The sequence below is a fragment of the Equus przewalskii genome, chromosome 25 (genome assembly GCF_037783145.1).
Source record: "Equus przewalskii isolate Varuska chromosome 25, EquPr2, whole genome shotgun sequence".
NCBI classification, from domain to species: domain Eukaryota; kingdom Metazoa; phylum Chordata; class Mammalia; order Perissodactyla; family Equidae; genus Equus; species Equus przewalskii.
In genome coordinates, this window is record NC_091855.1 from 22326380 (window position 1) to 22345094 (window position 18715).

At 39.6% G+C, this 18715-nt stretch overlaps 1 protein-coding gene and 1 long non-coding RNA gene across 4 annotated transcripts in view; one reads left to right on the forward strand and one right to left on the reverse strand.

Annotated features, from left to right (window-relative positions):
• The window catches only part of SPTLC2 (serine palmitoyltransferase long chain base subunit 2), a 101627-nt gene that overhangs the window by 16373 nt on the left and 66539 nt on the right, over positions 1–18715 (reverse strand). The window lies entirely within an intron of this gene.
• LOC139079296 (uncharacterized) lies at positions 1121–18152 on the forward strand. The gene is made up of 2 exons (XR_011532804.1): positions 1121–1268; positions 17967–18152. It is a non-coding gene; the product is annotated as an uncharacterized lncRNA (long non-coding RNA).

The window sequence follows — 18715 nt, forward strand, 5'->3', positions numbered from 1 at the left end:
GTGACAGAAAACAGATAAATGGTTGCCAGGGAGCAGAGAGACAATCGACAGCAAAGGGGTATAAGGGAACTTTTTGGGGGTGACAAAAATATAACACACCTTGACTGTGGTATGGTTACATGACTGTATACATTTGTCAAAACTCACAGAATCACACACTGAAAACTGATGAATTTTATTATATGTAAATGATATCTAATTAAACATGGTTTTAAAAAATGGAACGATATTTTCATATTAATGTACAATAATTTTTCTAGTACCCACTTTATTATTTTGCAACTTTCTACCTTTTTCTTATCATAAACCAATTACCTTTGTTAAAAAATTTTTTCTCATTCCAAGAACATCAAGAAAAATTATCAGGGAAAAGAGGAAATGTTAAGAGATTTAGACGTTAACTTTTCCACTTATTGCTATGTCATTCTAGGCAAGTATTGTTTAATGAAAGAAATGGAAATCTCGGCATCACCATTCATTGTCATCTGTTCCGACAAAAAGAGGCCAGGAAAGAAATACATCTAAATCACACTCATATACACAACTTGAAGATACTGGGAAGAGGCATTTAAAATCCCCAACTTATATATCCTTATTATTGCTGAATAGTATTCCTTTGAAAGATATACCATAATTTGTTTATCCATTCACATTTATGGATATCAGAATTGAGATTATCAACCTTCATTTTGACAGCTTAAAGTTCAGATTATAAAGAATTCTCTTCTTTATATAGATTTAAGCATCCTAGTCATACTCAAATAAGGGAAGAATTACTACAGTTAGCAATTAATAACTCAATTTCATTTGATCCTAACTGCCTTAGGTGATATGGTAAAAGGATGCACTATTTACACTTTATACGTAAAGAAACAGGTCCACAGCTGTAAAATGACTTTCTTTAGGCCTTTCATTCCGCAGGAGGCAGATCAAGGTTTTCCGACTCCAGTTCAGTTCTTTCTCTTCTACACCACAACAAGAAACTATGCATTTTTCAAACTTTAAAGCATTTAAGCCTTTATTGGGTAACACTATCTGCAACTTATTTTTAAAACAGCATTCATCAGCAGATGAGTGGGGAAGGGATGAGTGAGTGGAGGAGCCCAGAGAGTCACAGGGCAAGTACGAGACAAGATACACGCAGTCCTTCCAACAAACTCACCCATCCCTGGTGAGCACGGGAGCACAGACTGAGTGGAAGAGCCGGGACCAGAGCTGGAGAGAGAAGTCAGCCAAATCAGAAGCGGCAGTCAGAGGGAATCCCAGAGGTAAGTGGTCTGTTTAGCCTGTTTAACCTACTAGGCTGAAACATGAAACTGCCAATATTTGACTATTTTCAACCTAAAAAAGGCAATTTCTTGTGGTTCAACCTAATAATTTCAAAGATAATAACAGGAAAATCAGCCAAATAACTGTAAACAAATCAGTAAGCTTTGGCATTTATACATAGCGCAAAGTAGTTATCCCTTACTCTTGAGGTGATGAGTTATTTTAAAGACAACACAGTTAGCCATTTTGAATTAAACTACCATATAAAATACCAGTTAATATTAATGCAAGAGCGTAATTGCTATTTAGGTCCAACCTGCTAGCTCAGTTCTAAGGAGTTTTCTTACTGCAGATTTGCAGCAAGCATCTGGTCTAACACGGATTAAAAAGGAAGAAAGTTGAGCCTTGTTAAAAAAAGACACTAACTCTTAAAAGGTCTTTATCCTTGCCTCAAAAAGAACACGATGATCATGTAAGAGGTCAGCATCCTTCTCTACTTTTCAAACATAAATCTTTACTTTTAAGGGTGACAGAAAGCATAAACACAATTTGGAGAAAACCTCTGTACTGATTCTCTTGAACTTTACAAATGAACCTCACTGTGTGGCTGTCCTTTGGGACTTCTTCAACATGGTTTGTTAGAATGAAACCATTTTTAGAATCTCCTCAATAAAAATCTGGCGTGGCATAAAAGAGAAAAGTAAACATATCTGTGTAGTTAATCTAATTTCTCAGAAAATAAAGCAGATAACTTTAATTAGGGTCATTAATTTAGGTCATTTTTAGTCCTCAACTTTGCAATAAATTTTACGCTTAGGAAGGAAGCAATGGATATGAAGGATCAACAGGTTGTGATGGCATCATGAGATTTAATTCTTTTAAGGAAACAGCCTAAAAGGGTGAAGGATGAAGGAGGATGACAATTATCTACCTATTGATAGCCACTATATATTGATAACTTTATATCACTTTTACAGAACAGAATTAGATTTAGAGAGCTATATTTATTAACCATTGCCAAAGAGATTCTGAAGTTATACCAACTGCACTCCAGATTTTTTCAAAGAGAATATTTTTATCAAGTCTTACTTCAGATTTCTCAGGATTCTCAGCCATGTAGTCTTAGGGTTTGAAGGAATTATTGTATTATTACCCAAACAAAATTTCATAAGCCCTCCCAGGTAGGTATGAATCAGAACAGATAGTATTCTATGAGCTACAAATTTTCTGAAGTCTCAGGACTCATTAAAAAAACAGGACAAGGGGCCAGCCCTGTGGCTGAGTGGTTAAGTTCGAGCGCTCCACTTCGGCAGCCCAGGGTTTTGCTGGTTTGGATCCTGGGTGCGGACACGGCACCGCTCATCAAGCCATGCTGAGGTGGCATCCCACATAGCACAACCAGAAGGACCCACAACTAGAATATAACACTATGTACTGAGGGGCTTTGGGGAGAAAAAGCAGAAGATTGGCAACAAATGTTAGCTCAAGTGCCAATCTTCAAAAAGAAAAACCCATAAGATCTACGTATAAAGAAAGGGATACAAAAGGCAGCGGACACTTTGTCTTAAAAGGCATTAGTGCTAACTACTCAGACCTTAGGCTTCAAAGAATATAGCATGTACTCACCCGCTTAAATAGCAACATAATTTTCAATTTAGCTGGTGAGCTTTTAACTTAACTTATAATCAACAAAATGTGTCTGAGTCTGCAACTTCAAAAACAACATTTCCGGGGGCTGGCCAGTGGCACAATAGTTCAGTTCATGCACTCCACTTCAGTGGCTCGAGGCTGGCAGCTTTGGATCTGGGACACGGACCTGCACACTGCTCATCAAGCCATGCTGAGGCGGCATCCCACATACAAAATAGAGGAAGACTGGCAACACATGTTAGCTCAGAGCCAGTCTTCCTCACCAAAATAATAATAATAATATTTCCAGTGTTAACCGAAATCTTTCAAAATAAAGGACACAAATATAAATTATGCTCAGCCAGAGCTGATCCCCTAACTCACATTATACTCCACTACACAGCTCCTAATCTTCTTAGATTTCCTGGATATGCTGATATAATCTGCCTTCCTGGGAAAAATAAAATAAAATTACTGCTACTCCCCAGACTTATACTTTCCAATTAATTATAATGGGGTGGAAGAATTTCAAACCCAAGAACTTCTTTCCTCTCTCTGCTTTTTCTTAAAGGTCATAATCTCAAAGTAGATAAGAGATTTCTCTGTTTAGCGTCCCCCAAGCAGAAGAGATCACCCCAAGAATGGTTTCAGTTAGTTTTCAGCATTAACTAGACGTTAAGGGACATACAGTAGGATAAAACACAGGGAAACACGACCCACAACCTTGGTCTAATTCATATTATCAAAAACATTACATTGTGGATATTTCATCTAATATCACTTTAATTTAATACTTTATGTCTAACAACTGAACTTAACGACCAATGTTTTAGTTTCATCATCTGTCCAAATCTTATTTTTGCTACTTGGAAGGTTGGTTTTTTTAATAATATTTTACTTCGGTTGGATTATACTGCAGAGTAAAAAGGAACATTTTACTCCTATGGTTTTTCTCTTGAAAAGCTTTTTTTAAAAAACAGAATAAACTCAGACATTCTCAGTGTTTACTTCACCTATATTAAGCATATGTCTCCACTGAAATCTGAAACTGGAGCTTATACTTAAAGACCTTTTCTGTAGTGTTTATAATATCAGGTAACTCAAATCATGCAAACTATGTTTTCAAAGGCTAGTCCAGGGGCCAGCCCCGTGGCCGAGGGGTTAAGTTCATGTGCTGCAGGGTTTCGCCGGTTCGGATCCTGGGCACGGACACAGCACCACTCATCAGGCCACGGTGAGGCGGTGTCCCAGATACCACAACTAGAAGGACCTACAACTAGAATATATAACTATGTACTGGGGGGCTTTGGGGAGAAAAAGAAGACTGGCAACAAATGTTAGCGCAGGTGCCAATCTTTGAGAAAAGAAAGGCTAGTCTATTCCCACAGTAATTACGGCAGTTCTTAGTACTGACTCCTGGTAAGGCAAAGAAAGTACCTAACACCACAAACACTCCCAAGCTCAATGAATGCTTCTTCCCTTTCCTTTTGCCAGTAATTCCCAATGAGGGGAAGATTATATTCCACTTCAGTTACTCTATCTCTAAATATTTCTAAGTCAACTACTAACCAGCCTCACCTCCTGATAAGATGCTACTTCACAGTCTACCATAAAAGAACGGAAGAACATGTTCGTCTATATTAATTTAAAGTGACCTGGCATTCTCTTGCACTAGTGGTGCTGCAGCTAAATCCAGTGTTGGATAACAGCTCAGACCCCTTCTCAGCTGGAAGTACGTGGGGTTTTTGTAAGGAGGAGTCAGGTGTGCCTTAACTATTGCTATTACAGCAGTTCCAAGAACTGTACATAGTTTGCATGGTAGAAAATCTCAGATGCGATCACAATGGCTCTTTCAAAAAGAGACAGGTAAACCCGGGCTAAGAAGAATTCAAATTCCTTTCATGCTCAACACAAACCACAGCATCTTTCATACACCACAGCAGTAACCTCTGAGAGGACGAACAGACCGAGTAGGCTTTCTCATCTCTCCCTTTTAGAAACAGAGGCAAACTTAAGAGTTACTTTGCAGCTGAGGAAACTAAACTAACGCCCAGAGAGGTTAAGTAACTGAAAGCGGAGGAACCAGGATTTTGAACTCCCTCGTTCTTCTGGTTTCAAGGACTATACTTTTAACCACTACTCACAGATCCACGCTAGCTTCTGTATTCAAGCAGGACTGACTTAAAAAGGGCATGCTAGGTTAACAGGACTGTAAAAAGAGAACGACAGAGTCACTGTGTTTAATGACAAGTAGCTGACAGTGCCTGCTGGCCCATCCCCCGGAGACTCACCTGCCTCTTAGGAATCCTTCACTAACACTGCCTCCACCACCCACGCCCAGAGGGGGCTCACATCACATCTCCTCGATTCTCTGGCTCTGCCCCATCTGCTCCCAGGGAAAGAGGCGGTGCCCAGAGACTTCTTTTCATCCTACATTCTCCCTTCTAATTTTCATCCTAAGACTTCTGTCATTCCCTATCTTTCAAAGGTGGGCATCCCGCAAAATTTCAGTCCACCATTGCCAAGATTTCTTTTTTTTTTTAAGATTTTATTTTTCCTTTTTCTCCCCAAAGCCCCCGAGTACGCAGTTGTGTATTTTTAGTTGTAGGTCCTTCTAGTTGTGGCATGTGGGACGCCACCTCAGCATGGCCTGATGAGCGGTGCCATGTCTGTGCCCAGGATCCAAACCAGTGAAACCCTGGGCCACCGCAGCAGAGTGCACGAACCCAACCACTCGGCCACGGGGCCGGCCTCCAAGATTTCTCAATAAGACTGCTGTTGGCATTTTTGGGCACAACGATTCCTGGTTGTCAAGACTGTCTAGAGCCCTGCAGAACATTTAGAATCACTGGCCTCATGGCAATAAATGCCAATAGCACCTCTGCATGGCCCCGTCTGTGACAACCAAAAATGCCCCTAGACTTTTCCAAATGTGTCTAAGGAAGCCAGTATTGTTCTCAGTTGGTTGAGAACTACTATTGGCCCTATGGGTTATTTCTTCATAGGGACCATAGGGTTCTTCTCTCTCGTACCCTTAAACCTGAGCTGGAGACACATTACCTATATGATCTTGAGCATGTTTTTACCTCCCTTAGATCAAATGACTATATTTACTCTAAAGGAAGATATAAATGTGGGGCAATCTGATAGAGTACAAAGCCACATGCGGGAAAACCCATATAAAATATGAGCTAACTGATTACCAGGATATTAAAAGGCAGTATCTCACAATTAAGAAGGTCCTCTCTTCAGTAGGCCCTGTCCTTGTATATTTTTGGATTCCTTTCTGGAATTTTATTTCTATTCCATTAGACTGTTACAAATGATTATAGCTTATATAATAAATTTTACTCCCCCATTACCCTCCTCTTTTGAGTTTTTCTCCTCATTCTATTATTATTACTGATTGAGATACAATTCACATCCTGTAAAATTCATCCTTTTAAAATGCACAATTCAGTGATTTTTAATATATTGACAAAGTTGTGCAACCATCACCAGTATCTAATTCATCACTCCCCAAAAAGACTCCATCCTCATTAGCAACCACTACCCATTCCCAACTCCCCACTGCCCTGAGCAAACCACTAATCTACTTCCGGTCTCTATGAATTTGCCTATTCTGGACATTTCCTATAAAGGGAATCATATAATATGTGACCTTTTGTGTCTGGCTTCTTTCGCTTAACATGTTTTCAACGATCATCCATGTGGTAGCACGTATCAGTACTTCATTCTTTTTTATGGTTGAATGATATTCTTTGAGTGGACATACCACATAAGTTCATCCACTCATCAGTTGATACACTGATGCACATTTCGGTTGTTTTCACTGTTTGGTTACCATGCATGATGAGGCTATGGATATGTTTTCAATTCTGTTGGATATACACCTCAGAATAGAATTTCCAGGTCATGTGGTAACTCTATGTGTCACTTTTTGAAGAACTGGAAATTCTTTTCCAAAATGGCTGGTTTGTTTTACATTCCCACTGGTAAGATGGGAGAATTCCAATTTCTTAGATCCTCACCAACAATGTTATTGTCTATCTTTTTTATTTTAACCATCTTAGAGAGTGTTTGCATTTCCCTAGTAACTAATATCTTTTCTTCTGTGCTTATTGGTCATTTGTATATCTTCTTCGGAAAAATTCAAATCCTTTACCGATTTTTAAGTTGGGTATGTTTTTTTTCAAGATTGGCACCTGAGCCAACATCTGTTGCCAATCTTCTTTTTTTTCTTCTTCTTTTTCTCCCCAAAGCCCCCTCGTACATAGTTGTATATTCTAGTTGTGGCACGTGGGATGCCGCCTCAGCATGGCCTGATGAGTGGTGCTAGGTCTGCGCCCAGGATCTGAACCACTGAAATCCTGGGCCGCCAAAGCAGAGCATGCGAACTTAACCACTCGGCCACGGGGCCAGCCCCTAAACTGGGTTGTTTTAATTGAGTGTTTAATTTGAGTTGTAAAAGTTCTATATATACTCTGGATACTAGACCCTTATCAGCTGTGTGATTTGCAAAATGTCCTCCCATTCTGAGGGCTATCTTTGCACTTTCTTGATGGGGTGTCCTTTAAAGAACCAAAGCTTTTAATTTTGATGAAGTCCAATTTATCTATTTTTTCTTTGGTTGATTGTTCTTTTGAGTGTCATAATAAGTAACCAAGTCTAATCCACAGTCATGAAGATTTATATCTACATTTTCTTCTAAGAGTTTTATAAATTTAACTCTTACATTTAGGTGTTTTATCCACTTCAAATTATTTTCATATATGGTGTAAGACAGAGGTCCAACTTCATTCATTTGCATGTAGATATCCAGTTGTCTGAGAATGATTCATTTACAAAGACTATTCTTTCCCCATTGAATTGTCTTATTGAACACCAACTAACGAAAAACAAAAAAGTTTATTTCTAGACTCTCAGTGCTATTTCACGGTGTATATATCCATACCTATGCCAGTACCACACTGTTGATACCACAGCCTTGGGACACGTGAGTCCTCCTTCTTTTTCAACACTGCCTGCCAATTCTGGGTCTCTTGCATGTCCATATGAATTTTAGGATCAGCTTGCCATTTTCCACAAAAAAGGCAGCTGGGATTTTGAAAGGGATACTGTCAAATCTACAGATCAACTTGGCCAGTACTGCCATCTTACCAGTATTAAGTTCTGTAACCCATGAGCACAGACATCTTTCCATTTATTGAAGTCTTCTTCCTGCTTGTTTTTGTGTATTTTTTTTCTTGGGTGGAATTCAGTAAATGTTCTCAAACTATTGAGTTGCGTAGGTAGGGCAAAAGGAAGAAGTGAATAAACATATTAAATATAAAATGATATGGTTCCTAATTTGGAGTAAGAAAAAATAACGTTTTTTTCTTTTTCCTACTTTCATCTCTAATTTCCCCCAATGGGAATGTTTTTTTCCTTTTTTTTTTTGAGGAAGATTAGCCCTGAGCTAACTGCTGCCAATCCTCCACTTTTTGCTGAGGAAGCCTGGCCCTGAGCTAACATCCATGCCCATCTTCCTCTACTTCTTTTTTATGTGTGGGACGCCTACCACAGCATGGCTTGCCAAGCTGTGCCATGTCTGCACCCAGGATCCAAACCAGCGAACCCCGGGCTGCCGAAGTGGAACCTGCGCACTTAACCGCTGCACCACCGGCCCGGCCCTGGGAACGTGCTTTTAAAGTAGTTAGAAAGGCTATACCAAGTGTTGGCAAGAATATGGAATTCTGCTCGTGAGACTCCAAACTGGTACTCTGTAAAAATGGCAATATATGCTGAACCTAAACATATGCCTTACTCTGTGACCCAGCAATTCCATTCCCAGGTATATATACCCAAGAGAATTGTGTACCAAAAGACATGTACCAGAACGCCACTAGTAACAGCCAAACTCACGAAACAACTCAAATGGCCATCAGCAGAACAGATAAACTATAATAAATTCAAACAAGGGGATACCAGACAGCAATGAAAATGAATGATTCCACCCAAGCATGTGGATGAATCTCAAAGACATAATGATGAATAAAATACACCAGATTCAAAAGAGTGATTATATGTACTGTATGTTAGATTTCATTTATATGAAGTTCAAGAACAGGCAAAACAAGTCATAATAGTGGTTATCTCTGGCAAGGAGGAATGTACTGGGAAGAGGCATAAGATAGCCTTATGGGATACTGGAAATGTTCCATATCGTGATCTGGTGGTAGTTAGACAGGTGTACATTTATTCATTGACCTGGATGCCTACGATCTGTGTACTTTACTGTATGAATATCAATACTTCAATAAAAATAAAAATAAAATTTTAAATACTTGGAAAGTTAACTGAAATTAAAAAAAACTGGAATAAGGTTAAATTTCTGATCCCTCAATTTATAATCTTAATATCCAACTACTAGTTAATAATCACTCTTTTATTTAAAAAACAGAGCCAAAGCAGAACCATCTAGATATTACAGGGGTCGGCTCAGGCATTCTCCTCCTAGCCTTTGTTGTTTAAGACAGACCTGGAAAAATACCAAAATTTTTAGTGGTGGGTGTTCCAGGAATTTGTAAGACAGGGGAAGTGTTAATAAAAACTGCACTTCAGGGTTCGGGCCCTTGCCCTGAGGCAGGAAATGAAAGCACAAAGGGGCTGGCCTGTCCCTTCTTTCCTCCTTTCCCTTTTTGACTGAATGAACAAATCAGACAATACTGGCCATAAAAATATTTTTTCCATCTATGTATTAACCTTCATTCCCATCAAGTCGGCCTAGATCCCCCTAGATGTTTTAGTATTAGGTTTTTCTTCCACAAACTGCCAAAACGGAGAGGTTCATGAAAGGCTGGCACAAAGTATTACGAACAAATCTGGTTCAGACAGCTACTGAAGACTGCCTTTTCGGAGAGCTATGGGACATTAGAATTGAAATTATTAGGGTGAAATGGAGTACAAAACTATTCACCAAAGAAAAAGTTAAAATGACACCACAGTAGTACTAAAGCATGAACAAATGCTTCACGGTCACTGAAAATGTCCATCTGGCATTAAAAAAGCTTAAATGTCTCTGGGTGAGCATTATATCAATGTACAACAAAGCTTCTCAAACTGTTTTCTCTAGGAAGACTGGAATCTGAAATTCTGAAGATCAAATATAGTAACGTTGGCAAAATAATAATAACTTAGGACTAAGACTTGTGAATTAGAATAGAAGGACAGGTTCTTTTGGAAAGTAGAGGGTTTGATTTCCATCTTAAAAGAGGTGAAGCTGAGCAGAGGGAGTATACGCAGAGAGACAGTTTAAGGAAAGCTGGACTTGTCTCGGAGCTTAAGATGTTCCTGAACTAAATAGACCTTAGGTAAACAGAGCATTCCTTACATGTGTAAGCATATCCTTTAATAGGGACAATTGCTGGGATTCCTGACTCCACAAACAGGAAATCAGAGTTCCAAAAATAACTTTTACTTCTTCCAAGAAAGGAGAAGTAGGTTGGCAAGTAAACATTCAGATTTTTTTTCCTGCTTTTTCTCCCCAAATCTCCCAAGTACATAGTTGTATATTTTAGTTGTGGGTCCTTCTGGTTGTGCTATGTGGGACACTGCCTCAACACCGTCTTGTGACTGGTGCCATGTCCATGCCCAGGATCCGAACCGGCGAAACCCTGGGCCGCCAAAGTGGAGAGCATGAATTAAACCACTTGGCCATGGGGCCGGCCCCAAACATTCAGATTTGATACCAACACTAGTAAAAATATTCTGAAGTCTTTGGGGGTTTTAGGAGCTCAGAGGAAACCAACTGAATTTTGAATCCCCATTATAACTGCTACCTATTTCTAAAAAAATAAATATGCACATCTAAAAAAGTCTCAATAGAACAAGTAAACTTGTTCCATATCATATTATTATTATTTTTCAATCAATCAAGATTTCATTTATGTCAGTATAAATTTGCTAGCAGTACAGAATATACAAAAGTATGGTATAGTCATTACACCAAAGGCAAAAATCTCACCAGGAAGACTATATACATAGAGAAGCATTACATGCTAGGCAAGCAGACATTAAACAATCTTGAGTACCCTTCACTATGTGCCAGACACTGCTCTAGACCTTGGATATACTCTATTGAATAAAAGAGACAAAAACCCCTGCCTGCATGGAGCTTACATTCCATTGTGGGAGATGGACAACAAAAAGATAAATGCCTCACTCAAGTGGCCTTCGAGAAATTACCTGAATGAGCCAAGTGCTATCTCCATAAAGCACCAAGGCCCAGAAGCAAAAGCACACCTGTCATTTCCAAGGGCCAAGTAAACCGCATGGTTGGCGCTGAGGCAGTGAGGGGAGAGGTGGACACAGGGCAGAACACAAGGGCCTCTGACTTTGACTTTAAGAGGCATGAGAAGCCCCCTGGGAGGGTTCTTAAATAGAAGATTGATATGATGCTCTATGCCTCAACAGGACCACACTGAGCACTGTTTAAATTTTATTTTTTTCCTTTTTCTCCCCAAAGCCCCCCGGTACATAGTTGTACATTCTTCGTTGTGGGTCCTTCCAGTTGTGGCATGCGGGACGCTGCCTCAGCGTGGTTTGATGAGCAGTGTCATGTCCATGCCCAGGATTCAAACCAACGAAACACTGGGCCGCCTGCAGCAGAGAGCGCGAACTTAACCACTCGGCCAGGGGGCCAGGCCCACTGAGCGCTGTTTAGAACAGAGTCGAGGACGGAAGCAGAGAGAGCATGGGAGAGATGATGGTGGCTTGGACTAAGGTGATAGCAAGAGGTTTAAAAAGCGGATGGAGGATAAATATTTTGAAGGCAGACTGAGGTGTTGCAACCGTTAAAACACACAGAAGACACTAAATAAACATTTAATGAATGAATGAATCTTGAATAGGAGGGAGAGACTAACGTGAATTAGAGTACTCAGGAAAGGCATCATAGAGCCATAAAATTTTACTGGAACGTTCTGCATGGATGTCTCCTATTCCTAATTTTCAGTGCTGCTTATTTATCTTAATCCTCCCAAATCGTTTTTGCTTGACTGATCCCTCTACTATGACTGGCTATTAAATCCAGGAGAGAGCAGACAAGAGTCTAAGTCAAGTAAAGAGCAGTGGGGATACGGAGACGAGACAAGTTCAAAGGTATTAAGGAGGCACAATCCATACATTCCGGTGATCAAATATATGGAATAAAGGAGAGAAATATAACAGAGATTTCTTCTTTGGACAACTTCATGAATAGTGATGTCATTATCTGAGATAGGAAACACAAAAGAAAAAGATTTGAGGGAAAACAAATGGAAAAGGCTAAAAACTTTAGAGAAACAAAATAATTTTTCAGGAGCAAACATTTTTTTCCCCTGAGGAAGATTCACCCTGAGCTAACATCTGTGCTAATCTTCCTCTATTTTTTCACGTGCGCCGCCAGTGCAGCACGACTGCTAACAGAGTGGTGTAGGTCAACACCCAGGACCCGAACCTGGGCTGCCGAAGTGGAGCGTGCCAAACTTTACCAGCAGGCCACTGGGGTTGGCCCAAGGAGCGAGCATTTTTAGAGTCTGAAGCCTTAAAATTAAGTAGGTTAAGGGGCTGCCCTGGTGGCGTGGAGGTTAAGTTCGTGCACTCTGCTTCGGTGGCCCTAGCTTCACTGGTTCAGATCCCAGGTGCAGACCTACACACCACTTATCAAGCCATGCTGTGGTGGCATCCCACATATAAGGCAAGGAAGATGGGCACAGATGTTAACTCAGGGACAACCTTCCTCAGCAAAATAGAGGAGGATTGGCAGTGGATGTTAGCTCAGGGCTAATCTTCCTCAAAAAACAAACAAAAAATTAAGTGGGTCAAGACTACAGCTTCCAAATTTGGATTGGCATATTAACAGTTAATTACTGTTTGAGATAATGAAAAGGTTGTGGAAATAGATGGGGGTGATGGATGCACAACACTGTAAAATGTACTTACTGCCACCGAATTGTAGATCTAAAATTTGTTAAAATGGTAAATTTTATATCATGTATATTTTACCACAACGTTCACTTGCTAGAGGCCAATTTTTTTTAAACTGCGCTGCAAATCACATACTATACAACTTACGTAAAGTATACAATTCAATGCTTTTAGCATATTTATAGAGTTGTGCAACCATCACAATGCCTTCATGTACCACATAATGATATTTTGGTCAAGAACGGGCCACACATACGAAGGTGGTCCCATAAGATTATAACGGAGCTTAAAAATTCCTATCACCTAGTGACATTGTGGCCCTTGTATTTCTAATCTTAAAAACTCCAAAGGAGGGGCTGGGCCCGTGACTGAGTGGTTAAGTTCGAGCGCTCCGCTTCGGCGGACCCAGAGTTTTGCCGGTTCGGATCCTGGGGTTGGAGATGGCACCGCTCATCAGGCCACAGTGAGGCAGCATCCCACGTGCCACAACTAGAAGGACCCACAACTAACATATACGTACCAGGGGATTTGGGGAGAAAAAGCAGGGGAAAAAAAAAAAAAGATTGGCAACAGTTGTTAGCTCAGGTGCCAATCTTAAAAAACAAAACAAAAAACTCCAAAGGAACCAAGAGCACTGTGAAAGACGAAGGACAGAAGTAAAAAAATCAGGTTACGGAAAAATTTCTGGCACATTTTAAGACATGCCTCTAGTTCATACTTCCTTAATTTGCTCTTGTTTGTAAGTTCCGGTTTCTGTTCTTATGCCTTTCACGTGTGGTCTTGTGTCCTCAAAACAAACTGCAAACTCTAGGGGCAAATACTGTGGTGTTTTTTCCCCCTAGTACCTCCCCCAAGAATACACAGTAGACATTCAAGTTGAAATATTCTGAGAAAATGGAAACCTTTTTATGTGTTCAAACTAATTTGAATTCTACAGCAGAATTACTTATATTCATTTACATTAAGTCAAATAATAATTAAATACCTAAGACATAAAAAGCATTCTGGCACTGGACACCCAGGTTCAAATCGCGGCTCCACCAATTAGCAAACTCTGTGACCTTGGATAAGCAATTTAACTTCTCAGCTGCCTCATCTTGTAAAAGAGGGAGAATTACGTCTAACACTTGTTCTGAGAATTTAATGAAAAGCACTTAGAACAGTGCTCAGTACATAGTAAACACATTACACATCCCTATTATCACTTCCCTCCATTCATGTATTTTTCCCTTAGAGTCACGCCATTCATATCTTCCACACAACACTACAGTTCAGACCCTTTGACTTAGCCTCAGCTTTCAAAGATACAATAGAGGACTATCTTTCCTTCATTGTTTCTAGTTCTCCATTTTTAATTCTTTAGCACACTCTTAATCAACACATAACACACGACACAGCCAACGCTACTAACACAGAACCATTCTCTAACCCTCTGACTTACAATTTATAAATATGCCTCCTATTTTACCCTCCACTGTGTTACCAACTCTCCAAAGCTAGTTTCAACCAGTTTTCTCTTATTCACCAATTTAGACCATTTCTACCATCACCTGGCCCACTAACCATCATCCAGGGGAGGCAAATTCTCTCTCAAATTTGAGTATTGAAGATGGCAAGCAGATGCCCTCTGTTTCTGAAAACCACTCCTCACTGTATCAGGGATGGAACCCAGACTCTACCTGGGCTACAGTGATTCTCTCAGCTGACAATCTGGAATGGGCATACAGAGATGCTTGCATTGAGGACATTTAAAACCTGAAACCATCAGACAGTCATTCTGGAGGTAACACGTCAAAGCAGTAAAAGCAGATTTGAGAAACAGAGGAACTAGTAATTCCACTCTCTTCCTAAGGTTCACTCTTTGGTTTCAGTTTGGTTCTTTGTTGGTATATATGCTTCTGAAGTCAGACTGTCTGGGTTTGCATTCCGGCTCCTCCATCACCTACCAGCTGTATGGTTTTGGCCTCTCTGAGCCTGAGTTTCCTCATCTGCAAAGTGGAATGATGATGATGAGTATATCCACTTTGTAAGGTTGCTTTAAAGATTAAACGAGATAATGCAGGTAAAGCGCTTAATGAAATACCTGAGACACGGTGTTTAAAAACTCATGATTTTACATTTACATATACAAGATTATTGATATTATTATTTTTATCTATTTTTATTATTTTACCTATAATGGTATTTTAAGGCATTATTCTTCTATCTTAAAACTGGAAAAAAACAGGAATAGATGAGCGTATATACTTTGTCTTCTAAGGAGATATTAAAGATCTTGAGCAAAAAGAGGAAATGCAAGCCAATTGATTCTTCTAACTCTACGGCCTAATCAGACACCAAAAAGGACAGAATAAAAATTAATGAACTAAAACACAGAAAGGGTTAGGAGGTACTAAGAAATACTAAGGAAATGTTGCTTATTTTGAGAATTAAAAAACCAATGTTTTGCCTCAAGAAGCTTTTGAAGATACAATGTCATTTTTCATGACTGGCACATTGCTGAATGAACGCAATTCTTACTGTGGCTTAAACTAATAAAAACGCCAAAACCAAAGAGAGGAGGTGGTAAGAATGTCCCTCTGGTTGTTTTAAAGATCAGATACAAAATAAAGGAATATTATATCTTAAAAAGACTAAAAAGTATAAAAATGTAACAGACAGTTCTCATCTGCTAATAAAATAAATTTAACAACATCTTCTCAACTGTGCAGGTGGGGGAAGGCTGAGCTACAGCAGCAATGGTGCCCAGATGATCAAAAACATCACCATTTGAATTTGAAATGTAGTTTCTTATTTTAAAAGCAAACTTATCTTACTGCTAACATTTAATTTTGGCCTAGTCCATATATGCCAGTTCCACTGAGAGGGGAAATGACTGATACATATATTTAACTGCAAAGGTGGATTATGATTACAAATGTGCCCCACATAATCTGTTGATAGAACCAAAAATATCCAAAATCCAAGAATATGCAAAAATATAACTGTACTAAGTGAGAATATAAACTGTGTTTGCACTCATTTTAAATATACAGAAGAACAAACCAGTTCATCCAAAAGCAGCACATTCATCTGTCAAAAGTAAGCTCTCCAGAGCAATGCCTCATCACGGCTCATTTTCATTTAAACTACTGTGTCAAGCTTAGACATGCAGAGATTCCATGTACACAGACTACCTGATCTGGACATAACACGAATCCCCTTTCAGCAGGGGTCGGGTCTGTATGGAAATGTGTTCCAGCACAATCGCTAAGGAGAAGTACTTTCAGAAAGGAACAGAGAACTGCTTCTCATCCTGAATCCCGTAGTCATGGCATGCTTCTGGCAACGTCACTGTTTCTTCTAAGGACTGTTCTTACACTTACTGGTCAATACTCCCAGGCTGCAGTGACACATATGATGCATCATAAATGATGCTTTATGTAGCATCAAAAGCCTTAACTAACTCTATTTCTTGCTGATCATTACTAGCTGTGCCCTCAACCATTTCCTTGAAGAAACCTCCACAAGTCATAAAACGTGCATTTGAACACCTGGCATAATCCATTCCTTATTTGTGTGAAAGCTCTCTAACTTGCACACATCTGTCAGCCATTACACATAGGTCAAAACACAAAACGCACAAGAGAAAGAGACGACCGCCAAGAGCATCTGTGTTCCGCGAGGGCAATTCTCCCTGGTCAAAAGCTTAGGAGGGCAATTGGCTAGACTCAGCTCTCACTGGCTCTTGGGGGAAAATTAACAAGGAACAGCAACAGAATGCCTAATTTTATGTTGTCTTTTAAAGAAAAATACTCCCAAGAGAATTAACATAATAATGAATTAGGCTTATACGGGGAATTATCAGATGGAGGTATGCCCATAAAATGCAGGAACAACATGGAACACTTCACTTACCATAAGGACAAGATTCTGACATTCCCGACAACTTAGATATTCATCACTTGCTTAGGCATTGTTAGAGCCCCCATTTACGGTGCATTCACAAGCCGACACTGCCCCACAGTGTGATTTCCTTTTCTTTTGTTATTCTTAAGCACCAGTAAACACTGCTGGAGGGAGATGTCCTAGCAGAACTCATCTATTTTTTGTTCTTGCCAAAATTCTAACGACCCTAGAATGAAAGTGTCCCCAGTAACTGCTAAAAACGTAATAAATAGCCTCATTTCCTTCCCTCTCGCAATTGACTGCCAGGCAAACTCTTTTAATCAAGCGGTGTTTTTGACATGCTATTGCTAAAAATAACAGTAATAAAAATTATTTGTAAATATGTGAATGCAAAAGAAGAAATCTGTAGATCATATGCCAAACAATTGACACCAGTTATTCCTGTTTACTTTCTGTGACATATATCTGTAACATTTGGGTTTTTGAAAATGAGCATGTATTGCTTTTACAAACAAAATAAGAATGAATAAATAGGTGAATAACTTTAAATATAATATTAAAAATACCATATTTGGGATCCTTAACAGACTGATCCTGAGCTGCACATATTCATGAAGCAACAAAACTCAAAGTAAAACTATATATAGAAAGAACTCAGAACTTAAGTTGGAATATAAAAACACCTCATATTTGTACACAGAAACATAAACTCCATACTCACTGGAGTTTTACTTCGTTAGTCTTTTACAGCCACTAATCAGAATGGTAACAAAGTTCCCAAATTAATTCTTTTGTTCTTCTAGGCTATTTTAATGATCTACTTTCTAGCAAATTGCCAAGGGTATAAACATCATGTATGGGACCAATTAAAACTCAATCAATGAATAGAAACTAAAATATAAAGTTAATTGAACCTAACTTTTTACTGCCAAGCACACTATGAAGAGAAAAATGTTGATAGGCCTAGAATAGAATTTACTCATTTACTTCTATTGAAGGTGGAAAACTCTGAATGCAAATTTTTTTGTTTTAAAGATGTTATTTTTCCGTTTTCTCCCCTAAGCCCCCTGGTACATAGTTGTGTATTTATTTTTCCAAGTTTTTTTTTTTTTTGAGGAAGATTAGCCCTGAGCTAACTACTGCCAGTCCTCCTCTTTTTGCTGAGGAAGCCTGGCCCTGAGCTAACATCGTGCCCATCTTCCTCTACTTTATATGTGGGACGCCTACCACAGCATGGCTGCCAAGCGGGGCCATGTCCGCACCTGGGATCCGAACCGGCGAACCCTGGGCCTCTGAGAAGTGGAACGTGCAAACTCAACTGCTTCATCACCGGGCCAGCCCTTGAAGAATGCTTTTGATGCTTACCTGACCTCTCCCACGTATACAAGTTATAAAGCTTTGTTTAATTTTCTCCTGCATTCTGTCTCATGTGAATTTAATTCGTTCTCTGGCCAGAAGAACCCACAGCGGGTAGAGGACATGTCTCCCTCCCCTACGATTCCAACTCTGATGCCTCAGAGAGCTCAGGATCCTCTCCAGGAGACAGCCGTCTACTCATTTGACCGAGTTACCCCAGTCCCCGTGGGACTTAGACAGTACTTAACATTTTCTTGAATAATGGCCACACTTTTACTTCGAAGTTAAAAATAATCTCTAACTGCTGTTAAAGCCACTTATCTTCCACTATCTCCTTTCTACTCTCCCCAGACGGACACAATCTCCACCACTACCATTTGAAGAGTAAGCACAGAATTGGAAAGAGTACTAACCCATATAATTACGGTACTTCATTTAAATGGCTTTGGTTGTAAACAAGAGATAGGAAGCCCTCCCCATACCAAATACACAAATGATCATGTACTTCTTCTATCCTTTATCAACTGCAAAAATAGCACTCTAGGTCTCCAGGGGAGAGAGCACCCTGCCATTGATAGGGTGCTGTTTAGGAAACACTGAAGGGTATACATGCCTCAAAATTACA